General features: G+C 45.6%; 1 protein-coding gene across 1 annotated transcript in view; it reads left to right on the top strand.

Moving 5' to 3' along the window:
* Window positions 1-23,952: 23,952 nt before the first annotated feature.
* The window catches only part of RAB7A (RAB7A, member RAS oncogene family), a 63,613-nt gene continuing 62,505 nt past the window's right edge, over window positions 23,953-25,060 (top strand). The window contains exon 1 of the mRNA XM_029916190.1: window positions 23,953-24,172. The gene's annotated coding sequence lies outside the window, so the exon portion shown is untranslated. The remainder of the gene's footprint in view (window positions 24,173-25,060) is intronic.

Here is a 25,060-nt window from a genome sequence, read left to right on the forward strand (position 1 = left end):
CCTGCAGTATCTCCAAGGTATGCCAGTGTCTTGTCAGTTTTCGGCCAGGACAAAGAGTAACTACTTCTGGCAGTATTAAACAAATTCCTCCCTTGGATGTGAGAGGGGACCCCAAGAGGGTGCAAAGGATGTTACCTTCCCAACATCGGAGTCACTCGCAAAGTTAGCCAAAGGAAAGAACCGGCAACCTGTCTGTTCGAGGCAGGTGGAAAGCCAAGCCAAGTTCGTAGGACACAAAACTAGGCAAGAAGGCAATGGCTATTCCTGGGATTGAACGGATTGAAGACCAGCAGGTCTGGGTTTGCAAAGGAAGGGACAAGGTGAAATTTTAATTTCTGCCATCTAGGGGACATGAATTCTTTGGATGGGGGGGAGGGGTCTAGAATAGGCAAAGGAGATTGATAGGAAAGTCTGATGCTAGCAGAACCAATCCCTATTCCCTGTCCAAGGTACTTCTACTAAATTCACTTCCTGACTTTCAGGAAGTAAATGAGTAACCAGTATACCATGGGCGAGAGTGCTCTCTGCAAATCTTATAGGGAAAAGGAAGTGAAAATAGGCAGATAGGGCTAGATTTTAAGAAGAGGAATTCGGGGTGCCTGGGTGACTTAGTTAAGCGTCCGACTTCAGCTCAGGTCATAATTTCATAGCTCAGGGATTCAAGCCCCACATTGGGCTCCATACTGACCACTCAGAGCGTGGAGCCTGCTTCAGATTCTGTGACTCCCTCTCTCTCTGCCCCTCCCCGCCTCACACTCCGTCTCTCTCTCCCTCTCTCTCTCTCTCTCTCTCTCTCTCTCTCTCTCTCTCTCTCTCTCTCTCTCAGGGCCAGGACCCAATTCTAAATTCCTTTAAGGTTAAGGAAGAAGTAAAAGTCTTCCCGGAGGCTCCTGGTCCCGATTGTCTCCAGCCCAAAATAATCTATGCACCAAAGCAACATATTTTGGGGCCATGTATTTTGCTCCCTCACATATGATTCCATTTATATGAGGTTCCTGCAGTAGTCAAATTCATAGGGACAGAGTAGAACGGTAGTGATCAAGGGCTGGGAGAATGGGGAGTTATTTTATAATGGCTACAGGGTATGGAATGGTGAACAAGCCCTGTGGATGGATGGTGACCAGTGCCAAACAGAGTGAATGGACTTAATGCTACTGAATTAAACACGCAAAAAAGGTCAAGGTAGCAAACACTATGTTGCCTATATTCCACTACAATAAAACTTTTAATTAAAAAAATTTAAATCTACAGACTTGAATTACCATCTGGTCATTGTAAAAACATGGAAGACCTTTAAGCTGCCGTTAAGGTGAAGTAGTTGATGTTTATTGCCTTTTTAAAAAAGATTTTATTTTATTTTACTTTATTTTTTAAGTAAACTTAAGGCCCCAAACTGGGGCTTGAACTCATGATCAAGAGTTGCATGCTCTGTGGACTGAGCCAGCCAAGCTCCCCTAAAAGTAGTTGAATACAAGAAAAATCAAAGACTTACCAAGAAAGGAAATGTAACCATAGGATCCTGCTTGGTTGTGCAGGTAATAGTGTTTATATAGTTCTAATCTTACGAGCAATATTGACTTTTCAACTTTTAAAGTCAACCTATAGAGGCGCCTGGGTTGAGCATAGGACTTCTGCTCAGATCATGATCTCACAATTCATGGGTTCGAGCCCCATGTTGGGCTTTGCACTGACAGCATAGAGCCTGCTTCCTATCCTCTGTCTCTCTCTAGCTCTCTCCCCATCCCCCACTCATGCTCATGCTCTCTTTAAAAAATAAATAAACAGGGGTGCCTGGTTGGCTCAGTCAGATAAGCATCTGGCTTCGGCTCAGATCATGATCTCATGGTTCATGGGTTCGAGCCCCGCGTTGGCCTCTGTGCTGACAGCTGGCTCAGAGCCTGGAGCCTGCTTCAGATTCTGTGTCTCCCTTTCTCTCTGACCCTCCCCTGCTTGTGCAGTCTCTCTCTGTCTCTCAAAAGAAAATAAAAAACATTTTTAAAAAATTAAAAATTAAAAAAAAGTCTGCCTATAGACTCAGCAAGGAAGACAATGTTGGTTACAGAAGAAAACATAAACATTCTCCAGTTTGACAGTGTAAAATTAAAATCACAGATCACAGGGGTAAGGAGGCGAGAGAAAGAGCCACAGGGAAGGGTAGATGCCGGAATAGCCATATCTGACAGACTTGGACCATAGATACTGTCTAGAGTTCAGAGAACAAAACGACTATCTTGCAGTTTGAGGCTCAAGCCCCTCATCGGGCTCTGTGCTGGTGGTGCAGAGCCTGCTTGGAATTTTCTCTCTCTCCCTCTCTCTCCATCCCTTCCCCACTTGCTTGCTTGCTCTCTCCCTCTCAAAATGAATAAATACATAAAAACCAAAACCTGAGGCCTAGAAGATGTTAGGCCAATGGTCCTCAAACTGTTTTAGAATCTATGATATAAAACAGAAGTTGGAGCAAGAGCAGTGGATTGCAGTAATGTCCAAAAATACCTTCTCCTTCCCTGCTGGTTGGCCCTAGTCTGTAGCCTAGGACAGCATTGAAACTGCCAGCCCAAGAGGCATTCCGATGGCCACTGGATCCCTAGGAAGGCTGGCTTGGATCTCACTCCTTCTTCCATTAGCTGTCTCAGACAGCGCTGACCCTGAGTCCTGGGGCCATATGAGTCATCGGCTTTGGACAAGGAACTCACTGCCTATGCTCAGGCAGCATCCCACCCCCCTACGCCATCTCCACCATACTCTTTTTTACTTTTTTCTAGAACATAGACCGTAGCCCACAGACAAGGGCAAGGAGAAGGAATAGAGGCCCAGACAGGCCCCTCCCTCCTCTCTGGTCTTGAACCTTCCAGTTTGCACTCTGGAGGGTGCAGCAGATCTCCTCCTCAGCATTCTCTGCAACAGAGGAACCCCATCAGAGGGGAACTGGGGTCTGATGGATAACCACAGGCACCAGGAGGAAGTGGGATGGACGAATTTTCACTTCTCCAAAGTTCTCCTTGCTGGTGTCTCTCCGAGTCTGAATATGACAAATAGAGGGCGGGGGTGGGAGTAGAGCGAGGAAGACACTGGCCAGGAATGAATCTCAACTTCGTCACTGACCACTACAGCCATGTCACCCCGACAGGTCATTTCTATTTTCTGACTGTTACTTTCCATTCTAAAGCAGGGGAAAAAAAATAAGCAACTGCTACAGTTGTCAGGAGGACTAACTATGACCTGCGGTGGGCTTTCCAAATCTTTGGAATTGCCACACCACCTGCATGGTTTGCCATGCTCTATTATTACTTACCTAGTAAGTCTCCCTAATTAGTTTGCCATTTAAACATGTGCTGAAGAAGGCTGCCTGGGTGGCTCAGTCAGTTAAGCATCCGACTTTTGATTTTGGCTCAGGTCATGATCTCACCGTTTGTTAGTTCAATCCCCACGCCTGGCTCTGAGCTCACAATGGGGAGCCTGCTTTGGATACCTTGTCTCTCCTTCTCTCTTTGCCCCCCCTCCTTATTCTCTCTCTCTCTCTCTCTCTCTCTCTGTCTCTCTCTCTCCCCTCTCTTTCTCTGTCTCAAAACAAATAAACTTTAAACAGATCCTGAAGAAATATTGCTCACAAAAATGGCTTTATTTCATGTATTTTTCTACTCTATCTTAAAAGAAATAGACAATGATTAAACTTTAATGTGTTCACGTGAGGGGGCGCCTGGTTAGCTCAGTCAGTTAAGCGTCTGACTCTTGATTTTGGCTCAGGTCATGATCTCATGGTTCATGGGTTCAAGCCCCATGTCGGACTCCATGCTGCTTGGGATCCTATCTCTCTCTCTCTCTCTCTCCCCCTACCCCACTCATGTGTTTTCTCTCTCTCTCTCTCTCTCTCTCTCTCTCTTTCTCTCAAAATAAGTAAATAAAAGTGTTCATATGAGAATTTAAATAAAAACTTGAAACAAATAAAAATAAAGAAACAAAATGTTCACATGTGTACCACAGGAACAGAGGGATAACGGGCGGCGAATGATCGCTCCTTCCTCTGTCTATGCACCACCAATACCTCTCCCCACCCTGCCTCCACAGTCTCTGATTTAACATCCATCGCTTTCTTTGTATGGAAATGAAAGAGGCCCCACATTTCTGTAATGATAGGTATTTTAACCCATTCAGTATGTTTTTGCAGAAACTCCAGTGGCCTGAGTCCTGGCCAGGGCTCACCTGCCTTTGTTTACACAGCTGAGCAAGGTCAGGCCACTTCCTTTTAGTTCCTGGCATATAAAAAAGAAAAGGAAGACTGAAACAGGGTAGCAAAATTTCTGGTACAGGGTAGAGGTTTAAATTTAGACTATAAAAGACACTTGCTATATAAAAGAATTAATGATCTAGGAGATTAGATGTGTGGGGTTTTTTAAATGTTTATTTAAAAAATTTTTTTAATGTTTTAATTTATTTTTGAGAGAGACCAAGACAGAGACAGCATGAGTGGAGGAGGGTCAGAGAGAGGGAGACACAGAATCCGAAGTAAGCTCCAGGCTCTGAGCTGTCAGCACAGAGCACAATGTGGGGTCAAACAAAGGAGACACAAGATCATGATTTGAGCCGAAGTCAGATGCTCAACCAACTGAGCCACCCAGGTGCCCGAGTTTTTTGTTTTTTGTTTTTTGTTTTTTTGACAAGATAACCTGTTCCAGATTTAAAGGAGTTCTAACAGGATACAAAATAGTCATTACACAGAGATGTCCATCACTGTGAAACACTGGAAATAACCTAATAATAAACCGATGTGGGAGGGATTAAAGAAAAAATGATTCATTCATTCAAAGGAGAATTGCAGCCATTAAAATCATGACAATTATGTGTCAACGTATAATGAGCTTTGAACTTAATGCTGAATCAAGAAAGATTATAAAATAGTCCTCAAATTGAAAATCTGTGTTGAAAAACATGTACACAAAAAGAACAAAAAATTATGGTCACTTACAGTGTGCTAGGCCTTTGGCTGAGTCTTTTTTTTTTTAATGTTTTATTTATTTTTGAGAGAGAGAGACAGCATGAGCAGGGGAGGGCCAGAGAGAGAGGGAGACACAGAATTGGACAACAGGCTTTGTCAGCACAGAGCCCTACGTGGGGCTCAAACCCATGAACCACGAGATCATGATCTGAGCTGAAGCCTGACGCTCAACCGACTGAACCACCCAGGCACCCCTTGACTGAGTCTTAAGGATACAGAAATGAATAAAATGTGGTCCTAATATGGCTTTCTGCTCTGTATCTGCACCCAGTGATGTGCAGTTAAGTGTTTAGCAGCCAATTGGGGTTAGAAACATTTTGTACTTTTGCCAATTTCTGTGACATAAGCATTTCTGCCATGGCTTATTTCAAACAATCATCAGGCTTTCACTGAACAGAGATATGGGAAGAGACAGAGACAAGTGGGTCCTGAGAGTCACTGCCCGCTGGCTCCCGTGTCCCCCTGGAGATTTCCACCATCTAATGTCTAACAGTTGGGAGGTGGTTCTTAAAGAAACAATAATTTATTCATAGAGTGGAATGCAATTCAGTCACGAGAACATCATACTTTAGAATAATGAGTCATTTGAAAAAGTTCAGGGTTCATTTTCAGGTTAAAAAAAAGTAGGTGTGAGTGAGATCAGCGAAAATGGCAACGTTTTCAAAAACCTGTTCCCTCCATGGAATCGACCAGAAAACTGGCAGAAGTGATCAAAATCAACTTTTTGAGGAGTGTGGAAATTAGCCAAAGGCTTGAAACAACCTGAAGAACATGTATTCAAGAACAAAGATGAGTGCCAGTAAGAACAGTGTTTTATGACATTTGAACTTGCCCTAGACCCATTGCTCGTTCTCCAGGTCCACAGTAGCCTTTAAAAATTACCTGCAGGCCTGATATGGTATGGCAGCTCCCAGAGGAAGAAGAATGGAGCTAGACCTCTTTAAAAGACACATTCCCGAGGGGCGCCTGGGTGGCTCAGTCGGTCAGACATCTGACTTTAGCCCAGGTTATGATCTCCTGGCTTGTGAATTTGAGCCCCAGTTGGTGAGTTCAAGCACTGCTTTGGGCTCTGTGCTGACAGCTCAAAGCCTGGAGCCTGCTTTGGATTCTGTGTCTCCCTGTCTCTCTGCCCTTCTCCCATTTGTGCTGTCTGTCTTTCTGTCTGTCTCTCATAAATAAATAAACATTTAAAAATTTTTAATTGTTTAAAAGAAAACATTCTGGTAGTGTTTCCACAACCTGTGACTGTATTAGAAATCACTAAATTGTACACTCTGAAATTGGTGAATGGTAAATTTTGTGGTATGTGAATTACATCTCAAGTAAACAAAAAAACAGTAGGTTACAAAATAATGCTTTTTATAAGCTTTTGTGTAAGCAGTAGGTGGGCAGCCTCTTACATGACCCCCAGGGATTCTCATCTGGCATTCAGGCCCTTGTAGAATCCCTTCCTTTTTTTTTTTTTTTTATAAATTTTATTTTATTTTATTTTTTAATGTTTTTTTTAAATTTATTTTTGATACAGAAGAGACAGAGCGTTAGAGGGGGAGGGTCAGAGAGAGAGAGAGAGACACAGAATCTGAAACAGGCTCCAGGCTCCAGGCTCTGAGCTAGCTGTCAGCACAGAGCCTGACGCAGGGCTCAAACCCACGAACGTGAGATCTGACCTGAGCCGAAGTCGGAGGCTTAACTGACTGAGCCACCCAGGCGCCCCATCCCTTCCTTTTGATATAGGCGAGATTTAGTGATTGGCTCGTAATAAACAACACAGGTGGCACGGTGGAATGTCGCTTTTGACACTACTTTATAAAGGATTTGTCTTCCATACTGGAGACTCTCCCAACCCTCTGCTTCCGTCTTCTCTCCTCACTCAGGAGAAGCCAGCTGCCATAGCATGAGCAGCTCTGTGGAGATCCCAGTAGTGAGAAACCAATGTCCGCAGACAACAGCCAGCGTAGACCCAAGGCCTGCCAACAGCCAAAAAGTCAGCGTCCAAGTGGATCCCTCTGGCCTTAGTGGAGCCTTGAGATGAGGATAGTTTCAACCAACCTCTTGATTGCAGCCTTTGAGAGAAATCTGAGCCAGATAAACCCAACTCAGTTCCTCCTGGATTCCTGACTCACAGAGACTATGAGATAATAAAGTCTTGATTTTAGCTGCTGAGTTTTGGGGTCGTTTTGGTATTTTCTAAAGTTGCCGAATATAGTATGTTAAATCAAACATGCACAAAAAACCAGAAAGGTGGTACAACCACATATTATTTTGCTGGTTATCTCTAGGTAGTGTGATTGTTGATGCCTTATTTTCCTATTCATGGATTCCTGATCTTTCTAAAATGTTCAGTAATGAACATACTGTTTACATAATGAGGGGGGGGCATAGGAAAGTGATGGCCACTTGTATTTTTTTATTATTTATTTATTTTTGAGAGAGTAGGGGAAAGGGCAGAGAGAGAGGGAGACAGAATCCAAAGCAGGTTCCAAGCTCTGCATGGCCAGCACAGAGCCTGATGTGGGGCTCAAACTTATGAACCACAAGATCATAACCTGAGCCAAAGTCAGACACATAACCAACTGAGCCACCAAGGCACCCCAGTGATAGCTACTTTTAGTAGGTATAGGGACTATTTAGTAACATATAAAATGCATTTTATATAATAGGTAAAATAAGCAATATAAAAATTGTATGTAACTATATCACTATTATTACATAAAAATTCCTTCTGTATTTGGATAAGGTCTGGAAAGGAAAGCTCAAAACAGTGTATTCTGCCGGCTCAGTCAAGAAAGCATGCAACTCTTGATCTCTGGGGTCATGCTGGGGGTGGAGCTTAAAAATAAAACAGTTAATTCTTCAGAATCTCCCTTTGAATATCAAATTTATTGTTACCATGATGTCTCATTATTGAGTTTCACTTGGCTAGAACATTGAGATTGAAGACAGATCACGTCTCAAGACCTTGGAGAAAGGCAGAGTAGGGGCTAGGCCCTGGGAGAAGGGTGGAATGATGCTCTGTATGAGGCATAGAGCTCAGAGGTTGGAGTAGAAAGAAGGATGAACCCAACAGAGGATGAGGAGGCCGGATGGGTAGACCCTGGTGCCTGGTTAATAAGGAGACACAGAGAGATGACCAGAAGGAAAATTGATGTACTCTCTCAAGTGCCAATGTTATCAACAGCAGGTTAGATGAAAGCTTTACATAATTGTGTTCTATTTGCCTTGTTTCCCCCAAGAATGGATTAGAGACCTGGCCCCTTTCAGGGTGTTCACTAATGCACACAGCGGGTAAACAGTGTGATCGTGGCCATTAGTATTCAAATTCTCCTCCTTCCTGGGACTTAAGTAAGATCAGGCTTCCCTGCCTAATCGAAGCTAGTTAGGGCATGACAGGCTTTGTCTCAGAAAAAAAAAAAATGGAAGCAACAGGTTTCACATAATTTCCAGAGCCACACCCCATGACCCAGCAGCACCAGGAGGTGGAGGCCTGCTCCATCAGCCTGAGTTCCTAAATGAGGACAAGCTGGGGCAAGACATGGCCTTTAAAAAGCACACAGAGTCTGTGGTGGTGGATGCACACACCTAGACAGGATCAAATTGCACAGAACTTGGTACATACGCATACATACACGAAAACAGGTACGAGTGAAAATGAGGAGCTCTGAATAAGATTGATGTCAGTATCCTCACAGCGAGGTACCATAATAGCTCTGCCAAATGTCACCCCTGGGAGAAACTGAGAAAAGTATACATGCCGTCCCTGTACTATTTCTTCCAACTGCGTGTAAATCTACAATGTGAAACAGATGATAATCTTATTCCTTTTTCAGCATTTTTCAGATCTTTCTGATTACCCAAAGTAGAAATTACAAATACAATAGCGATGTGCCTTGTACACTTCTCTGACACTTGCCAATACCCCTTTTGAACAAAGAAAGAGCGAGATTCATTGTTAAAGTCTTCAGCATTGAGTGAAGCAGACAATTCTGTCCAGCAGACAATATCTATTTGTAATTTAACAATGCTTAATTATACTGATTTCTTATTTTGGCAGTTATCTTTATATGTTAAGAGAGACTCATTATCCCCTTGTAATGGTGATACAAAGTTTTCCTTTAAAAGGTAAGTTAAACAACAATTTAAATCAGGGGCACCTGGGTGGCTCAGTCAGTTAAGCATCCACGACTTCAGCTCAAGTTATGATCTCGCAGTTCGTGGGTTCAAGCCCTACATCAGGCCCTATGCTAAACATTTGCTCAGAGCCTAGAGTCTGCTTCAGTTCTGTGTCTCCTTCTCTCTCTGCCCCTCCTCTGCTCATGCTCTGTCTCACTCTGTCTCTCAAAAATAAATAAATGTAGGGGCGCCTGGGTGTCTCAGTTGGTTAAGCAACGGCTTTGGCTCAGGTCATGATCTCACTGCTCGTTAGTTCGAGCCCCATGTCAGGCTCTGTGCTGACAGCTAGCTCAGAGCTTGGAGCCTGCTTAGGATTCTGTGTCTTCCTCTCTCTCTGACCCTCCTCTGCTCATGCTGTCTCTCTCTGTCTCTCAAAAATAAATAAAAAACATTAAAAAATTTTTAAATAAAAAATTAAAAAAATAAATAAATGTAAAAAAAACAATTTAAATCAACTCCCTTGCTGTAAAAAGCAGTGTTGGGGTACCTGCATGGCTAAGTCAGTTAAGCATCTGACTCTTTTATTTTTTCAAAGTTTATTTATTTTGAGAGAGACAAAGATAGCATAAAATAGAGAGGAACAGAAAGAGAGGGAGAGAGAGAATCCAAAGCAGGCTCTGCACTATCAACCCAGGGCTCAACAAGGAATTCAAACCCACAAACCATGAGATCACGACCTGAGCCAGAAACCAAGAATTGGACACTTAACCAACTGAGCTACTGAGCCACCCAGGTGTCCCACGCATCTGACCCTTGATCTCAGCTCAGGTCTTGATCTCAGAGTCTTTCAAGCCCCACGTTGGGCTCCGGTGCTGCGTATAAAGCCTATCTTAAAAAAAACAAAAAGGTAGTGGTAGTGTGGGCTGTCCCAAATAATGAAGGGGGGATGCCAACAATGGAATGTGAGGAAACAGATCCTCAGAGGAAAAATGTAAAACTTTCTTGAAATTTAGGGGTGCCTTGTGGCTCAGTTGGTTAAGCATCCAACTTTGGCTCAGGTCATGATCTCACAGTCGGTGAGTTCGAGCTGACAGCTTGGAGCCTGGAGCCAGCTTTGGATTCTGTCTCCCTTGCTCTCTGCCCCTCCCCCTTTTGTGTATGTGCATGCACGCTCACTCTCTCTCAAAAATAAATAAACATTAAAAAAATTTTTTGAGGAGTGCCTGGGTGGCTCAGTCGGTTAAGCCTCTGACTTCGGCTCAGGTCAGATCTCACGTTCGTGGGTTCAAGCCCCGCGTCAGGCTCTGTGCTGACAGCTAGCTCAGAGCCTGGAGCCTGCTTCATGTTCCATGCCTCCTTCTCTCTCTGACCCTCCCCCTCTCATGCTCTGTCTCTCTCTGTATCAAAAATAAATAAAACATTTTTTAAAAATTATAAAAAAAATTTTTTTGAAAATGTAGTGTTAATTGAAGCATCTCTCAATGTCTTGTAATACAAATACAAAATATGCTCTGAGTGGCAGATTTTTTAAATGACATTAACATTTTTTATTCATTTTGACAGAGAGGGAGCAAGAGCAGGGAGGGGCAGAGAGAGAATCCCAAGCAGCCTTTGCACCGTCAGCACAGAGCCCCACTTCAGGGCTCCAACTCACAAACCACGAGACCATGACATGAGCTAAGACAGAGAGTCAGATGCTTGACCAACTGAGCCACCCAGGTGCCCCTGACATGAAATATTTTTTGTAGTGTAACATGTACAGAAACAAGCATTTAAGCCATAACTGTGCAACTCGATAAAATTATCTTCAAATGGATCTACTAATGCCATGCAATTCCAGTCAATAATTTTAACAGAATTTTGGGGTGGAAATTGACAAGTTGATTCTAAAACATATATGGAGACCCAAGGGGCCATCAGGAGCTGAGACAATCAGAAGAGGAAGAAGAAAGGTTGTGGATTTATGCTACCAGGTACCAGAACTCTAATGTAAATATAATAATTAATACAATGTAGTGTTGGCATAAAAATAGGTGAACAGATCAATGCAACAGGACAGAGTCTAGAAATAGACCCACAAATATACAGTCATCTGATTTATGACAAAGGTGATACTTGAGAGCAGTGGGGAAAAGATGCTCTTTTTGGTAGACAGTACAGGGTCATGGCTGCTTCTCTGGTAGGCTCACTGATCCTTGACACCTTCTGTGGGGCCTGCATTTCTAACAGGGCACATGGGAGTTATGCACAGAATCCTGTGGGCCCATCCCATAGATCAAAATCCTAATAAGGGAGATCTGACTCGGCTCTGCTGAGGATAAACTCCCAATCCACTTAAGGGTCCCCCCTTCCTTTGCCAGCCCTTCTGGGTGAGAAGGCAAAACAGGGATGTGGTCTCCAGCCTCCACTTTGGCCCCAATGATCTTTACTTCCTGTGTTCATTTCCTTCTGTCGTTTCCTCTTACACTGACTTAGAGCTGAACTGTATGGCTAGTAGAATCCCGTAGAGGTGATGGTGTATGGTTTCTGAGGCTTGGTCCTATCAGTACAGCCCCTAGCTTGGTCCTTTGGTTTGTTTTCTCAGGGGCAGTCGGTGGCCATGTCATAAGGACAAACCATCCTCTGGAGTGGCCCATATGGAAAGAAACCAATTTGTTAGCCCCAGTTTGCCAGCCATGTGACTGAGCCACCTTGGAAGCGGATTCTTCAGCCCCCAGTAAGGCCTTCCGATGACTGTAGCTTCTAGCTGAGGCCCCAGCCATCATGGAATAGAGACCAGTCATGCCCACTGTGCTCCATCCAAACTCCTCGTCCATGGAAATCCTGAGACGATAAAGGACTGTCGGTTCATTGCACTAAGTTTTAGGGTGTTTTGTTTTGCAGTGATAGGTAGCTCCTACAGTGGCTCAAGCCCGATGCCCTTATGGCCCAAACCCTTGATGCTGGGAAACTCCTGTCCATTAGCCTCCCCCCAGTGCAGCTCCCCCACAGCCTGCTCTCGTCCTCATGTCCCTCTCCTTTCCCTGTCCAGGGAGGCAGAGTGCGGGATCGGCAAATCTGCTGCCTAACTAGAGGTCCCACTAGGAAACAAGATGCTCATTGACCATGCTTGTAGCCCACACCCCAGCTTTAAGAGCAAGCCTCAGAATCCCCTCGCCTTGGCGATGGGGGGCAAGGGGAGAAAAACCCAGTAGTCCCCAGTGGACCCTGGGCCCACATGGATTTCTTGTTTCATCCTTTCCCATACTTTTGCTTATGTAGGGGCAGGGGAGGAGGGTGACTATGGTAAGGCCAGTCCCGCCACTTCTCTGTATACTCCCAGGGCAGTGCCTGTTCTTGCCCCAGTCTTAGTAGACATCCTTAGTCATCCTTAAATGCGAGGTCCTCAACACTGTCCTCAATCTTGTATCTATCTCAATTGTCAATACCAGGAAAACAGGAAAAGGCCTTGTGGACATCTAGGTCAAAGGTATTCACAACCTATTATGATTTACTGTTTCTTCTTAGGTTTCCATGCTGCTCTTGTGTCCTTTCCTCTAATGCTGTTTCCTAGGAACACTGAACCGTCAGCAATTTCTGGAATAAGTTATGACAGGGGTCTCCTAGGTGGTTTAGTTGTTTAAGCATCCGACTTCAGCTCAGGTCATGATCTCACGGTTTGTGGGTTCCAGCCCCACACTGGGCTCTGTGCTGACAGCTTGGAGCCTGGAGCCTGCTTCAGATTTTGTGTCTCCCTCTCTGTCTGCCCCTCCCCTGCTCAACTCTCTCTCTCTCTCAACAATAAATAAGCAGTAATACATAAAAGAAATAAACATGCTCTCTCTTTTCTCCAAAACTTTGCACATAGTCATCCCTCTGTGGGCAGTCACCTTCTTCCTTTGCCCAGCACATTCTTTTCTTACCCTTCATGAGTCACCTCATCACTACATCCTCTGGGAAGCCTGCCCATGACTTCTCTGTCTCTGTCTTCCTAGCTACATCAGGTGCCTCTTCTGGGCCACCCTCAGTCCTTTGTTTCCTGGATGCAGCATTTGCCATGTTGTATTTGTGGCAGAGGCAGAAAGCTGTCCACCAAAGTGTATTCTCCCACTTTCATGCCAAACAGCTGTTCCCAAGGGTGGCTGCCTAACCTGGTCCCTCATTTCCCACCTCCTCATCTAGAGATGACGTGGAGAAACTCTTACAATGCAATAAGGCCATAGGATAAAGAATTACTGGGAAATGCATTAGACAGGGTGATGATCCAGGAGCACCTCTTGTAGTGTCATTTGAGATAAGACTCAAATGGCAGGAAGGATCCAGCCACATGAAGATCTTCAGAATGGAGGAGAGAGGAAATCATTGAGATGGGGAAATAAGAAGATCAATGGTGGTAACTCTGATGTATCAGAACAGGAAGAAGACCAGTGTGGCAGGAGTAGACTGATCAAGGGAGAAAGAGAGACGAGCTGGGGACAGGGTCTTTCACCACCCCACATCCTTACTGTATTTTTCTCCATCACACATCTCCATCTGCTATGCTATATATTTCACTTATTAATGTGGTTGATTCTCCGTGTCGGCCTTTAGAATGTAAGTTCCATGAGGGCTGGGGTTTGGTCTGATTTGTTCACCTCGTTCTATCTGGGGCTTAGAATGAGGCTTGCACACAGTAAGTGCTCAAACTAGGCTCATTGCATGAATAAATGCCTGAGAGATAGATAAGGGCCAAATGATGTAGGGCCTTGAGGAACATGGTGTATGGCTATCCCGGGCAAAGGGGACCAGAGGCGCACACACAGATAGGCATGTGCTGGCAAAAGCAGGACAAAGCACCCATAGCATTATCAGGGTGATGGCTTCAGAAGCCAGAGAACGGCTTCAGTCCACACTGTGGAAAGAATGACTGGGGGGAAACAGGGCTCCCTGGGCCCCATGGCGCCTGTTCATCTTAAGCACCAAGTCTGAAATAAGTGTAGTGGTCCACCTTGGCCGTGGTCCCCAGGGCAGACATCGCCCCCATGAGAGAACACAGGAGGAGCCCACGGCCACTGAGAGGTTAGCAGTCCCTTTCTCCCAGCGCCATTAACTCAGCATGGCAGGGACCGGCTCTGGGACTCAACCACCTGTCTTCTGGGGCGACTGCAGGGACCTCCTGGCTCTAGTGTTGCCACCTTGCCCTTCCTAAGGTTTTTGACCTTCTCATCCATCCTAGGCCATCAGCACGATGGGAACTCTTACCCTTGTTCCAAAGAAGAGGAAACAGGCAGAGTTTTCATCAGGAATCTTGGATATAAGTAACAAAAATCTAACTTGACCTGCCTTATGAGCAAGACTTGGCTCCCAGGACATAGCACCTGAGACCGAGCCTAACGTGCTAACTTTATTGTTGAGTTCCATACCCGGGCAGCAAGAGAGAAGGAAAAAAAGAAGTGAGGAAAGGACAGGGGAGAATGGAAAACAAACGCAAGGTAATGTGGTAGTCTGCTGGCCACGGTCTCTGCAGACACAGCCAGTTGCTGGGTCTCAAGAGGCTCCCAGATTAGTAGAGGATGCCCAGGCAGATTTGAATTTCAGATGAACACAAATAATGTTTTAGGCCACATTTCTTTTTTTTTTTTTCAACATTTACTTATTTTTGAGAGAGCATGAGCAGAGGAGGGGCAGAGAGCAAGAGGGAGACAAAATCCGAGGCAGGCTCCAGGCGCTGAGCTGTCAGCACAGAGTCCATTGTGGAGCTTGAACCCACAAACTGTGATATCATGACCAGAGCCAGGGTCGTATGCTCAACTGACAGAGGCACCCAGGTGCCTCTAGGCCACATATTTTCATTTGCAAATTCTGACAACTTTGTCAGATACCTCCAGAAAGGCATTTGGAGCACTCCATTGGGGAAAGAGATAAGCAAAGACTTTACCTCTCAGCTCTTCCCCAAACCCTGAGTCCCATTGGTCAGAGTTTACCCATGGGGGTGTTCCCTCCTCCCTATTTCTGGGCTGTGTTTCCTGACTCTTCAGAGCAGTCTCTAGAAGAGTCACCAAAGCCAAGTCCATTGTGGTGGGACTGGGACCTGAAGCTGCTGCAGGTCCTGCTGAGGCCAGCCCTTGGGCATGGCTGCCACTTTTCCCTCAGCAAGTGGTGAAGGTAGAGGGCTTAGCAGAGAGGGGGTTGGGGAAATGGGGGAGGGAGGAGACAGGTGGATTCAGACATCTCTGGATACAGGTGAATGCCCAGATTTTAACCCGAAGACATGTCCCTCCCCATCTTTGTTTTCCTCTGTTTCTATTTTTCACGTAAAACCCAGCATGGGGCTTGAACACATGACACTGTGATCAAGAATTACATGTTCCAGGGGCACCTGGGTGGCTCAGTCAGTGAAGTGTCTGACTCCGTTTCATCTCAGATCATAGTTTCATGAGGTCAAGAGATATAGCCCCACATTGAGCTCCGTGCCAACAGTGCATAGCCTACTAGGAATTCTCTCTCTCACCCTATCTCTCTTCCATCCCCGCCACCTCACTCATGCTGTCTCTGTCACTCTCAAAATAAATATATAAACAAAAAAAATTAGGGGTACCTGGGTGGCTCAGTTGGTTGAGCGTCAGACTTTAGCTCAGGTCATGATCTCATAGTTGTGAGTTTGAGCCCCACAGGTTTTTTGCTGACAGCTCAGAGCCTGGAGCCTGCTTCGGATTCTGTATCTCCCTCTCTCTCTGACCGCCCCCCAACTTGACCTCTGTCTCTCTCTCACCCTCTCTCAAAAATAAATAAACATTAAAATAAACTAAAAAAAACAAGTCGCATGCTCTACTAACTGAGCCAGTCAGGCACCCCTGTTTTCTTGTTATTTATCTTAACTCTCAGGCAGATTTGCCCCCAACGTGACAAGAAGACCCCCAACAATTCTAGACACGTCTTACTCTCTCTCCACAGGGACAACATCTTCTGTCTTCCAATATATCTGCCTTCCTCTACCCTCAAAAAAGAACCGGACTTGAGAGTTTTGTGGTTTTTTTTATTCCATTTTGAGAGACAGACACAGACAGAGCGAAAGCATGGGAGGACGGAGAGACAGGGAGACTCAGAATCCAAAGCAGGCTCTAGGCTCCCAGCACAGAGCCCGAGAAGGGCTTGAACTCACAAACCATGAGATCATAACCTGAGCTGAAGTTGAGTGCTTAACCAACTGAGACACCCAAGTGCCCCTGGACTTGAGAGTTACTAGCCTTGATTGCCCTGTAGCTGGTTGAGTGCCCATTCCTAATAGGGATACTGGGCAGAGGCCTGCAGTGTGGCCTCGTGAGCAGGAAGGCTCTGGAAAGCAGTCCGCGGCTAGGCTAGTATTATGAGAAGAGAAAGAAGACCTAGTGTAATGTGAGGTTGTCTCTTTGTGACTACACCCCCAGCCACATACACACACACACACGACTGGCACCTCTTGGAACACAGGGACTGTGGCTGGTACATCTCTGTGTTCCTAGGGGTTGTCCTGGAAGCTGAGGCCTGATTTGTTTCAGATGAACAAATGAGTGGATGATCTTTGTTTCCTTCATTACATCTAGCTGGAAGATGCCTGAAGCCACCAGATTTGTCTCACCCAGCAACTGATATAAAACTTCATTCATTCTCCTGCATATGATAGAGCACCTGACAAATCACTTTCACATCTGATTCCCACAAGAACTCAGGGTTGGTGTTATTAATACCATTTCTAATTTTTTTAAATTTTTTTTAGTGTCCATTTTGTTTTTGAGACAGAGAGAGAGAGAGACAGAGCATGAGCAGAGGAGGGGCAGAGAAAGAGAGAGACACAGAACCCAAAGCAGGTTTGCGGCTCGGAGCTGTCAGCATGGAGCCTGATATGGGGCTCGATCTCTTGGACCATGAGATCACCACCTGAGCCAAAGGTTAGCACTTAGCCAACTGAGCCACTCAGGCACCCCAATGCCATTGTTGAATGAAGGAATCAAGGCCCAGATTGCTCAAGTGAATTTCTTAGAGGCGCAGAGCTTAAGCTTGGGGAAATACCACAAAAGGAAAGACAAGTGCAGGCATGGAGGGAGAGCCAGCAATTGACTCCTGGGTTAGTAAGAACTGCCAAGGAAGGAACCCTTGAGTAAAACTGGCCATGTTTTCTTTTTTAAAATTTTTTGTTTTTATTTATTTTATATGTGTGTGTGTGTATACGCTGTGTACACACACACACACACACATATGAAGAGAGAGAGAGGGAATCTCAGCACAGAGTCCAACACGGGGCTCAATCCCACGACCCTGGGATCATGACCTGAGCCAAAATCAAGAATCAGATGTTCAACTGATTGACCCACCCAGGCGCCCCTGAAACTGGCCATGTTTAAGTAGCAAACCCCGGAGAATGTCATAAATCATGCAAAGCCATGTCAGAGAGAATAATGCAACATTTTACCCTGCCTTGAATGGTTTAGTTGTGTGGGAAGGTTTGTCTGTGCCTGTTGGGGTGCTCAGACATTAAGACAGATCAGAGCAAATGCTGGTCCTTGAGGAGCACCCCCAGTCTAGATGAGGAGTGGAGAAGGGAGTGGACATCAAGCAAGCAGTGTCACAGGGTGTGACAGGGGCCTACCAGGGCTATGGCTTCACTATGGGAACAGGAGAAGAGAGGGGCATTGCCAGAAAAGGCACTGCACTGCAAGTGACCTGCAAAGGGAGACACATCTCACACACAGACATACACATGCCCACACTCTCTGCCCCACCTTCCAGGGGCTTCAGCAGGCATAGAATATATTTCAGAGATCTTACCGTGACCTATGAGACCCCAAATGACCTGGCTCTGCCCGTTTCTCCCACCTCACTCTCCTCCAACCACACTGGCCTCTTTGCTATTCCTTGAGCAGGACACCTTGTTTCTGCACAAAGCTTTTGCCCTTGCTGTTCCATCTACCTGTAACATTTTCTGCCCAGGTTTGTCAACATGCTGTTTCCACCTTGTCAACAGGTCTCTGCTGAAATGTTACCTCCTCAGGGAGCCTTTCTTACCACGTGTGTCTAATATCACCTTTCCTTCAACTTCCATATCTGTCACATACACCAACTTATCATCTGCATCCTATTCATCACTTTATTGATTTTTTTTAATTTAAATATCTAATAGGTAACATAATCTCATGGTTAAAATTTAAAGATAATATAAGGGATATGCACTGGAAATCTAGCTCACCCCCCTTATTCCATTCATCAGGTATGGTGGCATTGTAGTACAATGAAGCTGGAACTGCATTTCCCAGAATCCTCTTCCTTATGTGCCTCTGTATTCACATTGGTCATAAGAGACATTTGCATGAAGTTTAGAAGGTAAAAGTGGAAGAACAATTATACTGTTTATACTCTGAAAATCATCCAGGGCTCCAGCCAGTAGGGCAGCTCTTGGTGTCACTGAGCTTCTGGTCTTGTTGGCTTGAGGCAGCACTGGGACCCACACCTCCTCCAGCCCCCATGCAGTCTCCCTTTTCAGCTTCTTTGAATCCTGGGCCAAGCATGTGTGCAGCTTTGTGGTCAAGGGCACCAGTTCTGCTGTAGGTCACCTATACTTGGAACTAAAGTTAGAGGTAATAAAAGACAGATATGGATTCCATTTGGTCCTCATGGGTTCCGTCCTCCTCCACATCTAGCTCTTTTTTCTTTTTAAGCTTTTCTTCCTGATTGCTGGTCTACCTAACCTAAGGTGACCAATGTGGGGTCCAGCACTAAACATGGAAACAACAGCCTGCAGAAACTTTTTTAACCAACTTTTACCAACTTTTTTTTTATTACCAATAGTGTGGGTCTAACCCCCTACCATTAGTTTCTTAAACTTATTTCTCTGATTAAATCTTTATTGATATACCAGTTAATCACATTTTTTATTTACTGAAATATGTTCTTATTCCACTTTCACTCTTCCTTTCTCCCCCCAAAACGAACAAATGGTATATCTTATTCTGTATCTTGCTTTGTCACTTAATAATCTCTTGGCAGTGTTTTCCTATCAATATATAAAGAATTCTGTTTTTATAGTTACATAGTATTCCAAGGATTAGATGTATCATACTTTATTTAACCACTTCCCTCTTGATGACAATTTGAGTGAAATTCTGTGTGTGTTGGGAGGGTGGGGAGTGTGTGTGTTTACTTATGCATTGTTTACCACACAAAGTAGTAAAGACCTTGAGAGCAGAGGCCTTGTTTTTCTTGTGTTCTTAGCATGTAACAAGGCTTAGTACATAAGAGATTCTCAGTGAATAGTTTATTCAAAGAATGAAACACCTCTAGACTTTCTTCCTGGGTTATCTTATTTATACCTATCACTACTCTCCAATCTCTACTGTCAGCCCAGGCTACTCTGAAGGACCTAGACTACTAACTGCCTTCTCTCTGCCTCAGCCTCCTCCACACCTCCACTTACATGTCCCACAGAGGCCCTCTGAATCGGTATTTCCAGAACTGAACCCCTCACTTCTAACCTCACCTCAACCTCCTTTTAAACTTTCAGGCTCTAATCTTCTCTTTCTCCCTCTGACCTCTCAAGGTCAATCAGCCCCAGGTCTCACATGTGTCCAAATGAAATGACAAACTTCCTCGAGTGAGTTTTCTGTATGGGTCAATTTGTCACAATCCCTGCCATTCCGTTGCCACCCAGCCTCACATGCAGTCCCGCTTGGGCTTCCTCCTTTCTCCCTTTCAGCAGGACCCCAGTTTAGTAGAAAGCTCTTAAAACAGCTCTGGATATGTCATTCCCTTAACTAACAACTCTGAGGTCTATCTCCCCTAACCCAAACCTGTTGTGCTAAAGATCTTTTATGTAACTGTTCCCTTCCCCTTCATGTTCTGTAGGCCCTATTCTGGTTTTCTATTGCTGTATAACAAAGCAACCCCCAAACATAGCAGCTTAGAACAAAAATTTGTTAGCATCTCTTGGTTCTATAGGTTGGCTGGGCTCAACTAGTTAGGTCTTCCTGGGGCCTCTTGTATGATTACACTCAACTTTTAGTTGGGGCTATAGTCATTTGAAGTTTAATATGGCCGGACATCCCAAATGGTGCAGTTACATGGTCGGCAGTTACTGCTGCCTGCCTGCTGGGAGGTCCGCTGGGCTGCTGATAAGAACACCTGTACGTGGTTTGGGCTTCTCACAGCTTGGAGGCTGGTTTCTGAGAAGGAGTTTCTATTGCCTGAGCTTTTCTGCATGAAAACTGCAAGTGAACTAGCAGTGAAAGTCACAGGATATCACTTTTGCTTCATTCTATTGGCCAAAAAGGTCAGAAAGGCCAACCCAAATTCAATAGATTTTTTTTAATGTTTATTTATTTTTGAGAGAGAGAAGCAAAGAGAGAATCTCAAGCAGGCCCTGCACTGTCAGCGCTGAGCCCTATGCCAGGCTTGAACTCACAAACCGTGAGATCATGGCCCGAGCTGAAAGCAAGCATTGGATGCATAATTGACTGAGACATCCAGGAGCCCCTCACCCCAGCCCAAATTCAAAAGGAAGGGAAGTAGACTCTACATCTTGAAGTAGGAGCAAAGAATGTACCACCATCTTTAATCTACCATAGACCACCTTCTAGACACAAATTATGTATATTACTTCCATGTGCAAAAGATATTCACCTCCTCCCAAGGACCCTTGAAGTCTCATCCCGAAATATCTTTGGCTCATAATGCATCTTGTCATATAAATCAGGTCCAGGTACAGATGATTCCTCAAGAACAGCTTCTTGAGTATTGTTCCTCTTGATCTGAAGACCTGTACACTACAGGCAGGTTTTCTGCTCTCCAGAAACCTAACAGATAGAGTTGACAGGCTTGCGATCACCAGAGTAGACACTCCTGTTCTAACAAAGGGGGGAAACAGGAGTGACATAGCTACCACAGCCTCAAACCAATTCTGAAATCCAGTTATGTATGCGTTGCCAGTTCTTAGATTACGGTCCAGTACTGCTCCCTGGGAATGATTCTCTGCAGCTCTTGACTCTACCCTCTGGTGGTTTCCTCTGAATCATCCCTTCTTTTCCAGAAGAAATAGCCCATGTTTATATCTGAATAGGCTTTAAGTCAACTTCTCAGAAGGCAGGGGCTTACAGGTTCCTCCTTTTGTGCTTTGCCTTTCCCTGTGTTCTGTAATTGCTTCTTTATCTTCAAACCTAGCATTTTGTAAAGGCTGCAGAATGGGGTGCAGTTTCCCTAATTCTTGGTCTTTGAGACTATTTCCAATTTCCATTCCCCTAAGTACTCTGCACATGGTACTCATTGAGCAACTCCTGTGCCCTAACATCATTCTAGGGATCAGGGACATAGCTATGAATGAAACAGACAAACATGCCTGTCCTTATGGAATTAACTGCCATTCTAGTGGGAGAGATGGGCAATCAGCAAGTAAGCAATATGAACAATATAAAAAATAAGCAATATAAACAGACAAAAAGTGAACAGGAAAATAGCAAGTGGTATATTTTGCCTAAGCATGGATAGGAAGGGGAACTTCCATTTTAAATAGGAAACGCCATTCTCACTGAGAAGATGACATGGAAGTCAGGATCTGAGAAAAGTGAGAGAGTGGCCATACAGGTATCTGAGGGAAGGGGTTTTCACACAGAAAGAAATACAACTGCAAAGGCCTGAGTTAGATGTGTGCCTTCTTATTAGAAAAAGATGCGGTCAGAGAGGTGTTTGGGGATTGGATGGGGTAGGGCCTTTTGCTTGTAAAGCTTTTAGTTTTAGTCTGATTTATGAGAAGAGTTTGAACAGAAAAATGACATGGTTTGACATTTTTATAGAATTACTCTGGCTGCTGTGTTAAGAATTGATAAGGGGTGTGGGCAGGAGACCAAGATTTTTTGCAACAATCCAGGGGAGAAATGATGGTGGTAATGGCAGAGAGAGTAAGAAGTAGTCATGTTCTGAATATTTTTGAAGGCTGCTAACGAAGGGTACAAGAGAGGGAGAGTTTACTTAATTTTCCAGTACTTCTGTCAACAAATCACCACAAGCTTGCTGGCTTAAAACAACAGAAATATATTCTCTCAAATACATGTCAAATAGAAAATTTAAAATCAAAGCCTCCCTCCACCCACCCACCCCATCTTTTTTTGCCTCTTTCAGATTCTGGTGGCTGTCCGCAGTCTTTGGCTTGTACTACTCACTTCAATCTCTGAGCCCATCTTCTTATGGACCGCTTTTCTCTGCATGTTTGTCCTCCATGTGTATCTTCTAAGGACATTTGTCACTGGATGTGGGACCCACCTGGATAATTCAGGATGCTGTCAACTCAGCAGCCTTAATTAAATCTGTAAAATACCCTTTTTCCCAATCAGGTCACATCCACAGGCTCTGGGATATAGGCTTACCTTTTTACCAGTGACTATTCAATTCACTGCAGGAGACGAGAATGATTCCAACATTTTTTGGACCGAGCAACTGAAAGAATGAAGTTTTCATGAACCAAGACAGGAAAGGACTATAAGAAGAGCATGTTGTTGAAGATGGAGCTAAAGTTCTCAGTTTATTGTACTCCCTGACCTTTCTCTCACCATTTTCCTTAAGCTCTTCTTTTCAGTTTATCTTTTAACTCAGGCAAAAGACCTGAGGGGCATAACATCCTAGATGGAAAGCAAAATATCTCTCGAGCAGTAACAACTGCCCAGACCACCCAGTCAGTTTGAATTTAATCCCCCACTCATGCCTGTGCAAGATGGACCATGAAGAGATCCATGGAGCGACCGATAGTTTTAATAGTAAAATCTTTGCCCAAGGAGGAGCATGCTCCTCATATACATAATATACAATGTATGTATAGGCATGTTTCCTTAAGGTGCCTGCACCTCCTTATGCCCTCCTCTACATAGGCTTCCATATCTAAATATTCATCCTAACCCTAAATAAAAGGAACCCATTCACCCTGCTCAGGAAGTCATGGCTTCGGAAGTTATTCCCCAGCGATCTCGCTATTTGCTGCAAATAAAGTTTACTTTGTGTGACTGCTCCACCTGGCATATCTGTGACTCACTAAGAAGCGACCTAGTGTTAGTTGGATTACACTGTTTTCCGTTTCCTTGGATCCTTGCTTCTGCCAGAAAAAAATTTCTGGTAGTGGCTAATTTACTTCCATGATTTTATCAGTCTGTTACACAATTGGTGCAGTCATTTGCAGTCTACTAGATTATGCACATTGACATCAGATGTCCCTTGGTTCACATCCCACTCTACCACTTAACTGTGTGAGCGAGGTCTACTGTGTGGAGCCATGTCAAGTGACCTGTAGTGGGTCTCTGTTTCCTATTTGCAAAACGGTGAACGTAATCTTTCCTTTAAGTAGTTAAAGTAAGGACAAATGGAGATATAGTACAGAGGTACTATAGGTATAGTACAGAGTCACGGTAGGTGCTCAATATATATGGGTACCCTTCCTCTCAACCCATTGTAAGTTTGCCAAATAACCACACTCTGGTGTCTCACCACTCAAGAGATTTCTTCCTGAGAAAGCCTGTTCCTAGAGCATGCTTTGTGAGCCCTGAAGAGCTCAGGGCACACAGTAGGACTATTTAGTTCTGATCAGTGCCTTCTGCAGAGGGACCCTACTGGAAGAACCAGTTTACTCTTGTCTTCTCTTCCCTGGCATTCATCATTCCAGGGTAACGGGGAATGGTTGAGACATCGGTTTGTGGGTTCAACATGGCGCGGTCCTGCTCATTGTACGAGCCTCAAAGATGGCGGTAGTCACTAGGGGGCTGACATGTTTGTGCCACGTGATCGAAGCCCAGCCCAGAGGCCGCCGGAACGTGACGTAAGATTGGGGCGGGGCTCCTCCCCCGCACTCGGCGTCGAGCGTCTCGTGACAGGTACTTCCGCTCGGGGCGGCGGCGGTGGCGGAAGTGGGAGCGGAGCCGGAGTCTTGGCCATAAAGCCCGAGGCGGCGGCAGCGGCAGCGGCGGCGTAGAAGGCTTGGGGAGTGCCGAGGCGTCTGCTGGAACAGGAACTGGGACGTCTTCTCTGCCCCTGTCCTCCTTTGCATCTCCTCCTCGGCGGGAGCCCTAGCTACGCGCCCGGCCCGGAGTCTCCAGCGGAGCGGCCGCGGTAAGCAGCGGGCCCAGCCCGGCCGGTGGCCTGGCCCCATCCCCCTCCTCAGCTCCGCGGTCGCCCGGGCCTCGCGTCGTCCGTGTCTCGGACAGGCTCTGACCCAGCGCAGGCCTCGCGGGGAGACTCCGCGTCGCTCAGGGCCCCAGCGCAGGCCCGGACCGCGCCCGGCCGGGGGGAGGTCAGAGGTCGCCGGGTGTGACCTCTGGCCTGGCTGCAGACCCCGGGCCGGCTGCCCCGGACGCCTTCTTTATTGGTAGCGTCCAGACCCGTCACTCGGAAGGGTCTCCTGATTTGGGTGGTCTCTGGACACTGAGAGCCCTGCGCCGCGGCGGGACGCGCTGTGGGGCTGAGTCTCTCGGAGCAGCCGGAGCATGTCGGAACTGACCCCGCCCGCTGCCCTGTCGGGGGTCGCTGGCCGGGGATCCGCCGACCGCGCGGCCCTTGTTAACAGGCGCCCAGGGCTGAGCCACGTTCCCGTCGGTCTGCTAAGTCGAACAGCCCGACCCTGCTAGGGAGAGAGGTTCCCTGACAGCCACTGAGTCAAGGCCGTGAGTCAGGTCACGTGCACTGGGCTCGCCCCAAGCACTTGTGTACATGTGAGACGCCTCTGGCTCTGTGAGACAGGGAGTTTTTTGTCCTAAGTATGTTGGGAATCCTGAACGAAGTTTTGAAAACTTATTGGGGGAAGGATGGTGGTTGGCTGGCGGGCCGTGTTGGGATTCCGCCGCGTCGAGGGATCTCCTACTGCACAGTGGAGCTTGGTGCTTCGTTGTTCGTAAAAGTGAAAAATTGAGAATAATAGTAGACATCTGAGCGCGTATTTTATTTTGGGCCGCGTGGCAAGAACTTTGCACAGATCATTATGTTGAATTCTTGGAACAGCCC

The sequence above is a fragment of the Suricata suricatta genome, chromosome 12 (assembly GCF_006229205.1).
Source record: "Suricata suricatta isolate VVHF042 chromosome 12, meerkat_22Aug2017_6uvM2_HiC, whole genome shotgun sequence".
Taxonomy (NCBI): domain Eukaryota; kingdom Metazoa; phylum Chordata; class Mammalia; order Carnivora; family Herpestidae; genus Suricata; species Suricata suricatta.